This window comes from Pyrgilauda ruficollis, unplaced genomic scaffold (assembly GCF_017590135.1).
Source record: "Pyrgilauda ruficollis isolate IOZ18807 unplaced genomic scaffold, ASM1759013v1 scaffold23, whole genome shotgun sequence".
Lineage (NCBI taxonomy): Eukaryota > Metazoa > Chordata > Aves > Passeriformes > Passeridae > Pyrgilauda > Pyrgilauda ruficollis.
In genome coordinates, this window is record NW_024522539.1 from 5,494,681 (window position 1) to 5,508,057 (window position 13,377).

At 44.2% G+C, this 13,377-nt stretch overlaps 1 protein-coding gene across 1 annotated transcript in view; it reads right to left on the minus strand.

Moving 5' to 3' along the window:
• SLCO3A1 (solute carrier organic anion transporter family member 3A1) overlaps positions 1 to 13,377 on the minus strand; it is a 137,492-nt gene that overhangs the window by 63,178 nt on the left and 60,937 nt on the right. The window lies entirely within an intron of this gene.

Sequence of the window (13,377 nt, forward strand, 5' to 3'; positions counted from 1 at the left end):
TCTCTTCTCCAGAAAAATGGATGCAATTTATCTGTGCAAACCCAAGAGAAAGGGCAGGGGGGACAAGAGGGAGAGATCCAGTCCAGCTGAAGGAGGGACATCAAACACATTAGGAAGAGCAGAACAGCATCAACACTGATGGGGGCATCATGGACTGAGGGGCAGTTCTTGCACACTTGAAGGAGTGCACACTTAAAAGCTGCCTTTGGAGGATCATTATCTTACATCCTCCCTCTCTTGCTTTTAGTGGAACTCCTTCTTCTCCACCTCCTTCTGTCACAAAACTCTTACACACCCTGTTCACCCACCCCTAAATCACACCCTGCTCGGTGCTCATCCCATTTCTTCAGATCCCCACGCTACAAAGATGCTCATTACCTCACACTTGCAGGGTTAGCCAGACTTTCAAGAGCTTACAAGTGGGATTCAATAGCACCCAGTAAGATAGGGAGTTGTGGGAAATCAGCAAGTTTTTCACACAGGCCCAATTCAGGGTAATTACTAATCACACATTCATTACAGATGCAACATTTTCTGACCCAATTCTCAACAGGCAACATCTGTCTGCCTGCAAAAATGTGCATCATTGTGCTGTGAATCTTTTATGTGTAAAAAAGGAGTCATTATGTACAAAAAGCTCCCCTTTTGGTCAGAAATCTTTCTACAGCTTGGATGGGTTTTGCCAATCTCTGCCTTTCCTCCTTTGCCATCAGTCAAGGAACTTGCAGCACTCGTCACTGCAACTCTTCATGCCCATGGGCACGTCCCCACTGCACTGCTTACCAAAAACTTGCCCTTATAGTCAGTGGGATGCTCCTTCCTGGGCCTAAAAAGCAGAAATGTCAGAGCTGCTTCTGAGGCTGAAAGCTCTTGAAGGTAGGGAAAAAGAAGGGGAGGGCTGTGCTGCATCTCCTCCTTCCTATTCCTCTGCAAACATCTCACAGCTGCTCTGTGCTAACTACCTGCTAATCCAAATTTGCTCACTGCTCACAGGTTGGCCACCTCCTCCAAGATCAGTACTAAGGGATATTAAAAGAAAGATGAAATTAATGTGTAGCCATTTTGTCAGTGGTTAACACAGAGCAATTACCACAACATTCGTGTTCCATAAGAGGCAACAAGCTCTTAACAAAGTGATGTTGTACAGAAGGCTCCTGCAGATCACAGCTGGGAGCAGGGCTGAGAGCTCAGAAGCACTCCTGGTTAAAAATAGGACAGTGCATGCAAGAGGTAGGATTTGTAACTTCTAAAAATAGTCTTCCCTAAAAGGATGCTTTTTACCTTGCTCATACATCACATGTGTATCAGACCTTTCAGCAAGCACCAGCTGTTATATCAGGATTTTTTCCTGGTCCTAACTATCATTTCAGAAACATGAAATCCTAACTCACACATTTTTTTAAAAAAAATATATTTGCCACAATGACTCATTCTGAGAACTACATTCACAAATGCTCCCTTCCCCCTCCAGGACCATGTGAGCAAGGAAACACAGTGGCAGTCTCCAAACACCACAGCCTCTGCTTATTTAACAATTTTGGCGAGCCTCTGTTTCCTGATTCAGTGCTTCAGATTTGCAGCAACAGAAGCAAGAGATTACAGAGCAGGTTCGTGTGGAGGCTGGGATAAATGTAGGTCGACCAAACTGAATTTCCTACGAGGTGCAGGAGAGCAGTGTTGTCACACCATAATGGTCTCCAGCTGTTATGCCACCAAAATACACAGCTAACATTTAAAATACACACATATAGTGCTTAAAAGCATGTACAAAGCTGGCTCATCTGACAGCAGGTCTGCAGGGCAGAGCCACTAACACAGGACTGGGTGTTTATGGAAAGCACAGATCTCTGGGTGACACTGCTTACATGGGGCTGATTCTGCTGTGGAGTACCTCAGCTAAATCAGACTGGGATGAGCAGGATTAAAAAAATTGTTCTCCCAATTCCTGCCTTCTTCTATTGCTCTGCCAGCATCCCTGCCAAAGTTGATGTCAATGCATAGCATCAGAGTTGTTCTTCCACAGGAGCAAGCGAACTCCAGGGAAGAGCTGGGCAGGGAAAAAGGGAAGGGAATGTGACCCAGCAGATACAGCATGAACTGGAAATGGACTGCTGCTCCCAGCCCTGCCACTTGCCCATCCCTGAGCAAGGAAACCTGCCTTTTTGTGCTCTAATTTCCCAATCTCCAAAGCCAAGCTTCTCTGTTAAGATCTTTCAGATCCATGCATGATCAAGAGCTAGACTGGTTTCTAAAATGAGGGCAGCAAAGCCTCGGGGCCAATAAAAATGCAGGGACCACCCAAGCAAAATGCGTGAGTCAGTGGAATTCCAAAGTTCTTCATCTGTCCACAGTAACCAACGAGCCATGATGCTGGCAGGCTGCCACAGGACTCTGACAGCAACCACTGAAATTATGGGTTTGGTTTTTCCTTGGTTGGGGCATAATGAAATAAGAGCACTGAATCTATTGATCTATTTTAAAACCAGTGCAGTAACCAGCAACATCTGACAAAAGTGCTGGGCACCACAGATTTCCAAAAGGAAAAGCTGCCTCAGTCAGGATTGCCCAAAGAATATTATTGGCTTTCTCTCAGTGGGCTCCTGACTACAAAACAGGTGGTACTCCAGAAAACACAGGGCATAAAGGCCACCAGAATTAGTGTCTTTCAAAACATAGCTCTAAAGACTCTTTTTATAGGTGCTCTGACTTAGCCTTTGGCAGAATAGGAAGGAAAGACAAATATAAGCATTTCTTTCCCTCCTACCTCCTGGGTTGGCTATATTTATACTGCCACACAGATTGCTGACAGGTTGGTTCAAATGTCTTCGTAGGAATAACCTGAAAAAGCCTCAATTTTCTCAACAGCCACCTTCAAGCGACAAATGAAGATAAACTACACAGTGATACAGATGCTGTGTAACCAGGACTCCAGGTTTGCACTCATGGTAGGCAAGAGGTGCATTTGCACTATTGTTGCTCTAGGAGGTAGCTCAGGAAAAGTTCACCTCGTAAAACTTGCTTCAGGGGTTTTCTTTTCAGCTTTAGCATTTTACAGGGTGGAATGGCCTGGGAGCTACTTCAGACACAAGTTTGTCTACGTGTTAATGACACAACACTGAAAGGAAAAGCACTGGCAAAGCCGATGTGTGACGAGCAGCTTTCCTTCTATGCCATGTCCTGGCTCCCTAGTGACCAGTCTGGCAAAGCACTTTCTAGCACTTCATCTTCCAGCTTTCTCCAAGAGCTGAAAGATTGCTCAAGAACAACAAACAATGGAGGTCTGAGGAAGACACCTGCAACTGAGCTTGCTTATTGCATTATGTTGGAGAAAACCCCAGAGCTATCAGCTCCATGTGGGAGGAGACATTTAGCAATTCCTTTATCCTGTATAATAAGCTGAAAGAATCAGAGGGAATTTTCATTGGCCAAAACAAGTAATTGCTTGTTCTTGGGATAGGGGTGAAACTGAGGGCCCATGTTTGTATTTTGAGACTGAAAGATAGAGCAGGTGTAGTGTACAAGTTGTACTGTACCTGTGGGCATAAACACCTACTCATGCATCTCATCAGATCCACTACTGAGACACAGGTGACCATAAGGCACTGACACCCAGCAGAGTGTAAAAAGCAGCAAGAAGATTCCTGAATTTTATTTGCCTTAGTTACAGCAACAGGCAAGTGTCTGGGCAAGCAGCTCTGGTGCTGTGCAAATCTGTGGCCTCCCCATATGTCCAAAGGAACTGAAAGAAAGGAATTCATTAAAGGATACAGCGACATGCCTTTGATGCTTCCAAAGCTACTCTGTCTGCCTCTGAACAACTGAGTCATAATCACAAAGGAAACTCTTCTGAAGTTTATTTCTCCTCTAATTTGCATCTTGTTTTCTTGTGCCTCTTTCGTAAGCTGTGCTTTGAAAGCACACTTCCCTGCCAGCAGCAGAGCAGAGCTGAGAAAGCTCCCTCCCACCCCTGCAAGGATTCCTTGCTGGCTGCCTACGTGTCTCCCATCGCTGGGCTGACCCTGCCATGGGTGGGCAGGGGGAGCTCCCTCTCAGAGCTCACCCACCACCCACCTGCCAGGGCTCTGCAGAGAGCTGCATTCCCTGTGCTGAGCCACAGCACTTGGAGATAAGTGCTTCATCAGAAGGACAGAAATACAGATGCGTACTGTTGATTGACACGCACCCCATCGCTGCGGGTGCGCGCTCCTGCGCTCTCCTCAGCCTGGGTTCCAGGAGAGTGGCTGGCCCAGAGCAAACTCTGCAGCGGGCTGAGACTGCTGCTCTGAGCTCAACTGTCTGACCATCACAGCACCACGTTCTTGGGCCACAGCCCCTGCGTTTGGTTGGAAAAAAATAATACATTTAGCAGTCAAGACATTTAGTGCGTAAGGGCAGCAAGGCACAGGTCTATGATAAAGTGTTCCATTTATCTAACATCCTTTATACAGTGTAATGCGCTTCCATCACGAATTACAACATCTCTCTAAGCCACAAGTTTCACTTTTGCTCTTTCCAAGGGGCCATGTTACATTCCTGAGGGTAATAGGGGGGTCCCACTCTACACCTCAGCCCTTGTACTTGTGACTGTGTCTGACAGGATGTGGTTCAAAACACATTTACTGTTTCCTGAAGGGATTTTAAATGCAACAGCATCTCATGCTGATGTATCCCAGGGGAAAAAATGCAATGGACAGGCATTATTTTTCAGTATTTCTACTACTGCAGGCCTCTGCTTGAACCTAGAACTCATTTTTATAGGAAGTCTGTCAGAACAACCAGAAGACCATGACAGAAGGATATTTCAGTCCTGCTGTCTGTAGAGCCAGTTATGCCCTGCAGGACTGACTACTTTGACCTTCAAACTCCTCTTTCAAGGGGCTGGACAGAGCTGTGCCCACCTCTCCAAGTTCAGTGGGGACCCGAGAACTCAGTAAAACTGACAACTCCAAAATTATGCCAAGTTTTTGCCTGGGAAAGCTTTATCCAGTTCCTCAAATCCCATTAATGGCTCCTCGACTACAGTCTATATATCTAACTCTAAATGCAGCAAGAAGAGAAAAAGAAAAAGAAAGAAAAACAAAAGATTAAAAAAATATTTCAAGGTCAAAACGTTATGTTTAATTTTTTCATGAATAATGCAACGGCAGCAGTATAACATCATGCCTTCTGCCCCCATCATGGTTTCTCAATCATCAGAATTCTAAAGGTGCCTTTCCACCTCTCTCCAACGTTCATAGGTAGATACTTGACAATTCAGTAAACTAAACTGAAATGAAGGCTCAACAGAGCACAAAATTTGAGGCTAGTTGGAGCCTTTGAACCAGACCATTGTGATATTTTGGGTCAGTGAGTAGGAAAACAAGTTGGGATAGCGAAATGTCAAAGAGTAAAACTGTCAGAAAAAAAAAGATGTCAGAAACAATATACTCTCATTCCTCCCTGAAGATGACTGTCTGTGATACAATACCAAAATTATTTTACACACCAGAAATCCATGAAGTCCTTTCAGCTGGAATGGCAGCAACTGATATCTTGCTCTGGAGTGTGCACACTGAGCTTCGTCAGTCCTGATCCCGTGTTTCGTGAGCTGACTTTGACCATGAAATTTTACTGGTAGCACAAAAAATTCTTCAATAAAGCTAAGCTGATGGTTTTGCACTGATGAGAAAAGGAGATTTATTTATTTTGAGTATTTTATCTCCTCAGAAATAAAACTAAGACTTTACAAAAAGATGCAAACATCAAATTACAGATCTTCTATGGGGATAAGTTGATAGTCACAGTATTTTCTTAGCTAGGAAAGACAGAACTGCAATGAATTTGATGACATTCAAGACTTGCCACAGTCTATTTTATTTTCTTGAACCAAAATCCAATATAGAACCTACAGGGTCATTGCTAGAAATATTCTTCTAAAAAGGTAGCAAAGATACTTGTTAAACCTATTAGGAAAAATTGGCACTCACTCATGTATTTAAATCAATGACAAGACATAGAAACATCTGAAGTGATGCATGAGCCCTGTGAAGTAAGCTGGCTGAAGTTTCTCCAATTAGACAGTGCTGGGATTCAACAATTAACTTCAGCCATTCAGTGTGTGAAGTATCTGATGTAACCTCACTGTAAAAGAGCAAATAATCTGCAAGTGGAGCAAGAATGTGTCCCTTGACAAACAATTATAAGTACATATAATATGAGGGGAAAAGACAGCTTGAAGACTCTTAGAGCCTCAGAAAATCATAGAAGATGGAGAGTTTCAGATTTCAGGACCTGATCATGAATAAACACCAGGGATCATGACCATCCTACGGCTATCAATGGATTTATGTAAAAATGCCTTTGAAGGGCTCCTGCCACAGCCCTGTCTGCCAATCCCATGGCTTAGCTGGAGTCTTTGCTGAAAGCTTGGTGTCAATGCCAGAATAAATGTGAAGAAATGCAAAGTTTGAGTTGCCCTGGGATGCCCACTGAAGGAGCACAGAGAGGAACATCAGCAGCTGCACAATGGAGAAGGACACTCTTCAGGTCAGACAATCTGGCACCCGTGAGCATCAAACTAATTTCAAATAGTTTAAAATGACAGCTGTAAGTTAGCATCCATTTTCTTCTTCATTGACTACTAAAATGAGTAATCCCCTTCTTCAGCTCCCAGGAGAAAGCCAGGACAAATACACTTTGTCAATCACAATATATAATTCCGCAGCCCCAGCTTCTCTGGAGAACCTCAGCACACGAGTCATTTACTGGGCTGGATGGGCCCTGAGAATAAATACTGTTGAAAATCATCTTGCACTCAACCCTGAGAGGACAGTTGTAATAAATATTTCCAAACTCTAATTTCTGTGGTTCCATTCCATGTACTTCTGCTAAGAAGATAAAAGGTAAGTGGAGTTACAATAGCCACTTGCAGGCAATGCCTGGCATTATCCATCCAGGTCAAGGATCATGGAACATAAATACAATGCATGAGAGGCTACAAAATAATGGAATTGATTGTTTTCAAGTGTGTCTTTCTCTCCTAGGAGAATTGCCTTCACATAAGCCTTGGAAATGCAGTGCCCTCAATTAGCAGAAGCAGCCTTTGAGTGAATCCCTTGAATTTAATCTCGGATCTACAAGTCTGCGCTTTTCTCATGCTTATTCCCTCATCAGAGAAGTTATTCAGGAGAGACCAGCAAAGACAATTGTCACATGTTTTCATCTGCTGAAGTGATGCTGTGGAGATGACCTCCACCCCACCCATCATCACACAGCCCTCATGGTGCCAGCCCCTCATGATGCCAGCCAAAGCGATGCCTTCCCAAGAACAGAAACACCAGGTATGTACCCGGCAATCTAGTACAGACCACTTAACTAAGAGGAAGACCAAAAGCCAAGTAATAAAGCAGGGATGAGTCAGCTGCAGCTTGCAGATAGCTCAAAGGGAACAGTCCAGCCAATCCTAATATATTGTATATATAATACTACTGTATTTCCAAAGAGCTGAAACAAATGGAAGAAACTACCTTTTTGCCCCAATTAATTGTGAAGTCGGGGAACTCACTGTCAAGTAACGAGTGCCAAAAGTTTAGATGGATTAAGAAAACAATTGGACAAAATAAGAAATCTCTCTTCCTGCCAAGTAACACAGAGACAGGAGAGAGCAGGATTTCACTTCCCCCACTATGGGATGGGGCAAAAGGCAATTCAAGGAGGAGTTAACATCACATCAAACCACTAGCATTCAAAATCCCAGGCTGGTCAGGAACTCGAAGAGACAGAAACTCATAGTTTATATAACTATACTCTATTGCTTTATATTTGCTCAACATCTGGCCCATGGATTTGCCATCATGGAGAAGCTCTTGTGCAGCCATAGAAATGTGACAGCACACACAAGGTATGCTCCTCCTGGTGACCAAATTTGTATTGATGGCACTGAGTCACAGGTTTGCTGACATGGATTCTGACAGGCACTGGAGAAGCCCAGCAAGCCCCCAGACAGCTTTTGGGAATAAAGAAGCACTAGTAATTTTGCACAAACATATACAGGGTGAGCTACATGGCCACAAACAAAGCAGTAGCACAACAACAACAACAACCTGGATCCCAGTCCAAGGATGCTCAATCCAGTAATTTAGACATATCAGCATGAAAGCCCTTGAAGTGGATTCTGGCTGCAGCCACTGTGCTTAGAAGCTCTTTTCTTTGTCATTCCCCTCTAATCAAATGTTTTACTTTGCAGAGACAAATTACATTCCTAGCTTTTATTTACTCAGGAACTGCTGTGACCAAGCAATCAACACTCTTCTGTCAGGTTTAAAATGCTGATGGTCAAATAACATAAGGGGTGTTTCATCTTTGAAATACATCAAGCTCTTGCAATTGCCTGACTGCTTTCCACACACCAAGGAATGGCTGGCTTAGGGATCTGTTATTCACAACAAACAGGATTTCTCCGTGACTTTCTCATATGCTCCCAGTTGTCCCACACCATTATGTATAGGCTTTTCTTGACTTTCAGTGCATAGGGTTTGGAGGTCATACATCAACAGGCAGCATCTCTGTGAACAGTGAACAGGTTCCAGGGACAGCTAGATCCAAACACCTCTCCTGTCACCACCTGCACAAGATGCTGGAGCAGCCTCTTCTCGCTCCCAGCCACACTGGAGTCAGACACCACAACTGACAACAAAGTGCGTGCAAACCAGGCTACAAGTTGGCCAAAACTTTCCCATATCTTATTTAATTTAAAAGAAGTTTTCCTATACAAGTGTAAAAAATAATTTCAATACTTTTTTTTTCCTAATAAAAACTTCTTAAGAGACAAAAAGTAATTATCAGGAAATTTGAGAGGGGAAGGGGAACTGTCAAAAAGCTGTTTAAGTGGCGGAAAGAAAACTCAGATTATCCCCTTCCTACTGCCACTGTGCGAGCACAATGCAATTTACTGGGAGGCCTCAGTCCCATAGACTGGCTCTCATATCCACTATTAAGAATGTCCAAGCTCCAGGTTCCTCTTTCTGTCCCAAGTGCTCCTTCCACCACAGAGGATGAAGCTGATGCACAAAGATCTGGATAGATGTCTTTGTTCCAGCTATTCAGTGGACAAAGAAATCAGGGCAAGTAATTAATGTTGGCAGGTGGCACAAATGAAACCTTTCTTTTGAGATGTGGACTATGTAAGACAGCCTGAATCTCCATCCCAAATTCAAACCACTGCAAAGGATGCACATCAGAAAGCTGTGGCTCAGCATGTTGTCTTAAACTTCTGCATGTGGAAAAAAATAATAAAGAGAGTTCAGCACTAATTCTTTTCTTTATTAGAAGTCAGTGCAGACCACATGTGATCCAACTTTCTGGACTCAAGACAGCCACCTGGCACCAAAGCACTGCACTCAATTAGCGTGATGGATTGATTTCTCCAAGAGGCCAAATTAATGCAAAGCATTAGTGTTATCCAGCTTGTATCAGCATCTCACAGTTCACAGAGCAGGTGACACCAGCCTGGCAGCACTGTGAGGACACAGGGGAAATGTGCATCCCTAATGCTGGCCAGCTGGTCAAGCCCACAGCCAGGATTTGAGGAAACCTCGTGAGGCTGTCACAGCACCTCTGCTCAGGCAGGAAACTCCATTCAGCCCCTGATGTCAGCAACCCTGACTCCAACCTGCTAGCAAGTCTTTTCATTACCCTCTTTCTCTTTGCCCCATGCCTTACCTCACACTTCAACATCTTGACAAAAATGACTTTTCTCCTTCTGCCGTTTAGGCACAGACAACACACTTTTCTGCTTCTCATCCTCATAGTATGCAGTCTTAGAGTCCCATGTTTTGTTCACACAAGAAGTGCTTTCTGCAGACAAGGGAACAGGCTGAATTCATCTGCCAAACCTTCACAACAGCAGGAACATGGATCACACTCAAAGAGTCCCCTGGCATATCACAAAGTCTTTTCAAACCAGAAGCATACAAAGAGCACTTCAAGAACTCTCACTATAAGCAAAAATAGTTCTGGAGACCCAACTGCTGTAACAGGCTCAACAGCTATAGCTTCAAAAGTTTGGCAGAATTTTACTTTTCCATAAACCTAAAAGAACATTTATTTTTTTTCTTTGTGAAGTCAAAGGTGGGAGCAAACCACACAAAAAGGAGTCAAGGCAGCAGAGTGGAGCTCTCATCTCTGCTCAAGTTTGTAGGCATTGCTGCAGTAGACTTCAAACATGTACGGGAAGCCAAAGAAACAAAGAATAATGAAAATAAATCATTGTTTAAAAGCTGAAAAAAAAAATCAATTTGAATATGGCATATGTGTTTATTTTAATTTAAAGCTATGACAACTGCACCAGGAAACTTATTACATCCTTTTCACAAATGGACTGGTTCAGGGCAACACCAAATGTTAAATTATGACCACAGACCTGCAAAACTGCAGGTGCTGAACACACACTCAGTGAGCCCAGTTCATGTTTACGGGTAAAGCCCTACTGACATCGCTATATTTCAAAGGAATAACAAAGATTTCCAAAGAACATTAATAAAAATATACTTGTTCTGGTTTTGATGGGTACACATTGGGCCCAATCAGCAGGTACAGTAACGCTGAGTCTTATACAATAATTGTTGCTACAAACTATGCAGCACACAGGCATTTTGCTCCCACCTGTGAGCTCCAGGCTCCCCAAAGTGGCTGCTCTGGGGTGATTTTGTAGTAGCACAGCATCAGAACATACAGTGCAGGAACCAGCTTGGTCCTTTTGGAGGAAATCACTCAGTATCTTACTACAAGAATCAGTTCAAGAGTAAATTAATATTTGTATCAAAAGCTGATATATTGGTATTTCCCCCCATGTTATCTTAATGGCACAAGAAAAATAGGAACTAAATACAATAGGATTTCACAAGTAGAATAATTTACTCAGGCAAATATATTCAGAGATACCCCATTAACAGAATGGCTTAGCAAGACCAGCCAAGCAGTGACCACCAAGCCAAGCAGAACAACCCCTAACGTGCACTGCATTGTATGAGGAGATATGGCAGGGGAGGGGAATAAGCATCACTTACAATGGAAAGGGGAAATGTATTGATGGTTTTGTAACTCAGAAAAACACGAGGAAGGAAATATCTACAAATTTACGCTTGGGTAAAGATCACCAAGGCTTCTAACTGCCATGTTTCCTCCTTCCTTCTCCTCTCCCCTGAGATTCTAGCTAAAAAGCAATTTACAACCTCCTTGCAGGGCTCTGTTGTAAAGTAGGTCCTTTCTCTCCTGTTTTTAGGTTCCTTCTGACAGCCTTGGCCTAGGGCACATTGGAGCAGCACCTCACTGACAGCTGTTGCTCTGGCTCCCTTCTGAAGCTTGCCAAGAGACATGAACTGTATTGGCAATTGCAGATGGGAGGGGGCAACCTACAGGTATAATCTCCATGGCATCCCTTTTAGAAGTACAAATAATAAAAACAGCCTAAGTGCAAAGGTACAGTCCCTGCCTTTTAATGTTCTGGTAACACCTGGCCACTTCTGCTAATCCTCTGTTCTTCGGCAAAACGGAAAACAGAAGCTTATCTACAGAGATCATAAACTAGAAGGCTTTCATCTCCTGGAAACTGTGCACACCAAGAACTCTCATGATGGAAAAATCACCAGTGACTGTTTGTAGAGCACTGACAGGAAAACCCAAGCTCAGCCTTCCCCACAGCACCATCTGCAGAAACCTCTCCCTCAGATGCCAGCCCCTCATCTCTCAGCTTGACATCACCAATATCCCATCTCTGCTTTGCCCTAACAAGATGCCCACATTTCCCAAGCAGGGAATTCTTCACAGAAGAGGCAGCTCCTATCCTCAGGTGAAACTGAGTCCCACCATCACTGCCCAGTGCAGATGCCACCTTCAGAAATAGCCTGAGGGCACTGTGGTGACTCCCATGGAAGGACTGAATTAAAACTGGGGCTTGGAGGCAGCACCTGAGTTAAGCTCTCAAAGCAGTTGGGTGCCTGTCCGTGGGACTGGGAGCATGCTGCTCAACAGCCAGCATCAGGAGCAGGACAAAGAGCAGCAACCACAAGCACTGAAGTGAAGACAGATGGACAGAAAGGCTCTGGTCAAGCCTGTGGAGAGTGTTAGTGAGGACTGATGGGAGTGCCAGATGGTTACACAGCAAAGTTTTGCCTTCTGCTCTGGGTAACAGCATTGCCCACTGAGCAGCTCCAGTGCCAGTGCAAAATCCACTCTTGTTCAGGGTCTTGTTGATGAATATTTGCCCCCTGGTCCTCCCACACTGGTGCCATGTAATGATGCACAGGCCCAGCTGCTGCAGTGGCCATGGGGAGGGGAGGCTCTCAGCCTCGCACAAATGAAGTGTCTGTCTTGCAGTTTAGATCTAAATAAGCTATTTGGAAACTCTCCCTGGTGATTCTGGTATTCTATAGACTCTGTCAAACTCAGTGAGAAGCCAGGTGCCTGGTTCCTGTGGGTGGGAAAGGTTTCCCTCCATACATCTGTCAATACAAGCATGGCAGGATCCAGGCAGCCTAAAATAACTAACTGCCTTAAGCACTGGCAGTCAGAGGCAGATGTGTCTGATGACCTTCATACTGAATTTTTTGGAAGTCATAATAAAACCCCTGTTTGAGTCTTAAGTCACTGTGATCCTGAGGAATAACTGCAGAAATGCTCCAGTCAGACCAGACTTACACAGCTGTACATACAGGGTCACAACAACAACTCCCCCCACACAACGGGATCTGTGATAGAAAAATACCATTACTCTGTCCTGCCCTATCACAGCCAAGGCCAAACTCTCAGCCTCTGGTACTGAGGAAAACAGTACAAGGGCTCTTGCCTTGATGCACACAAATTTGGGCTGCCATGTAAGTAAAAATCCCAGATTCAACCCACTGCACAACTTGTGTATCATTAAAAGATACTACTGACTCAAAAAGGAAGTTCAGCACGTGAAGAAAAATATTTGCAGCGAGTCAGTGGGGAATACATCACTGCTTCTCATGCCCAGAGGAAATGTTATTCCCACCTTGCAATTCTCCAGCACAAGAATTCCCAAAGCTTCACCCACTTCACTGGGAAAGGAGTGAGCAGCACATTAAAATGAGCTGCTGCTCACAAAAATCTCAGGCAGAACTTGCAGCTTTGTGTCCACATTCATGCACCAGTGACACCAGAGTCACGTGCAATGTATAAAATGACAGCTCTAAGATTACAGCACAGTGATGATATAAATAGGTGGTGATGCACAGATGACGACAAAGACAAAGGGTCAGGGATTTATGGTCTGTCAGGTGTTGCAGGAGCAGATGGTGGCCAAGAGCAGCGAAGAAGCCCACAGCCATGCCAGACAGCTTTGATCCATTCATATCTCAAGCTCCACATCTGCTGTCA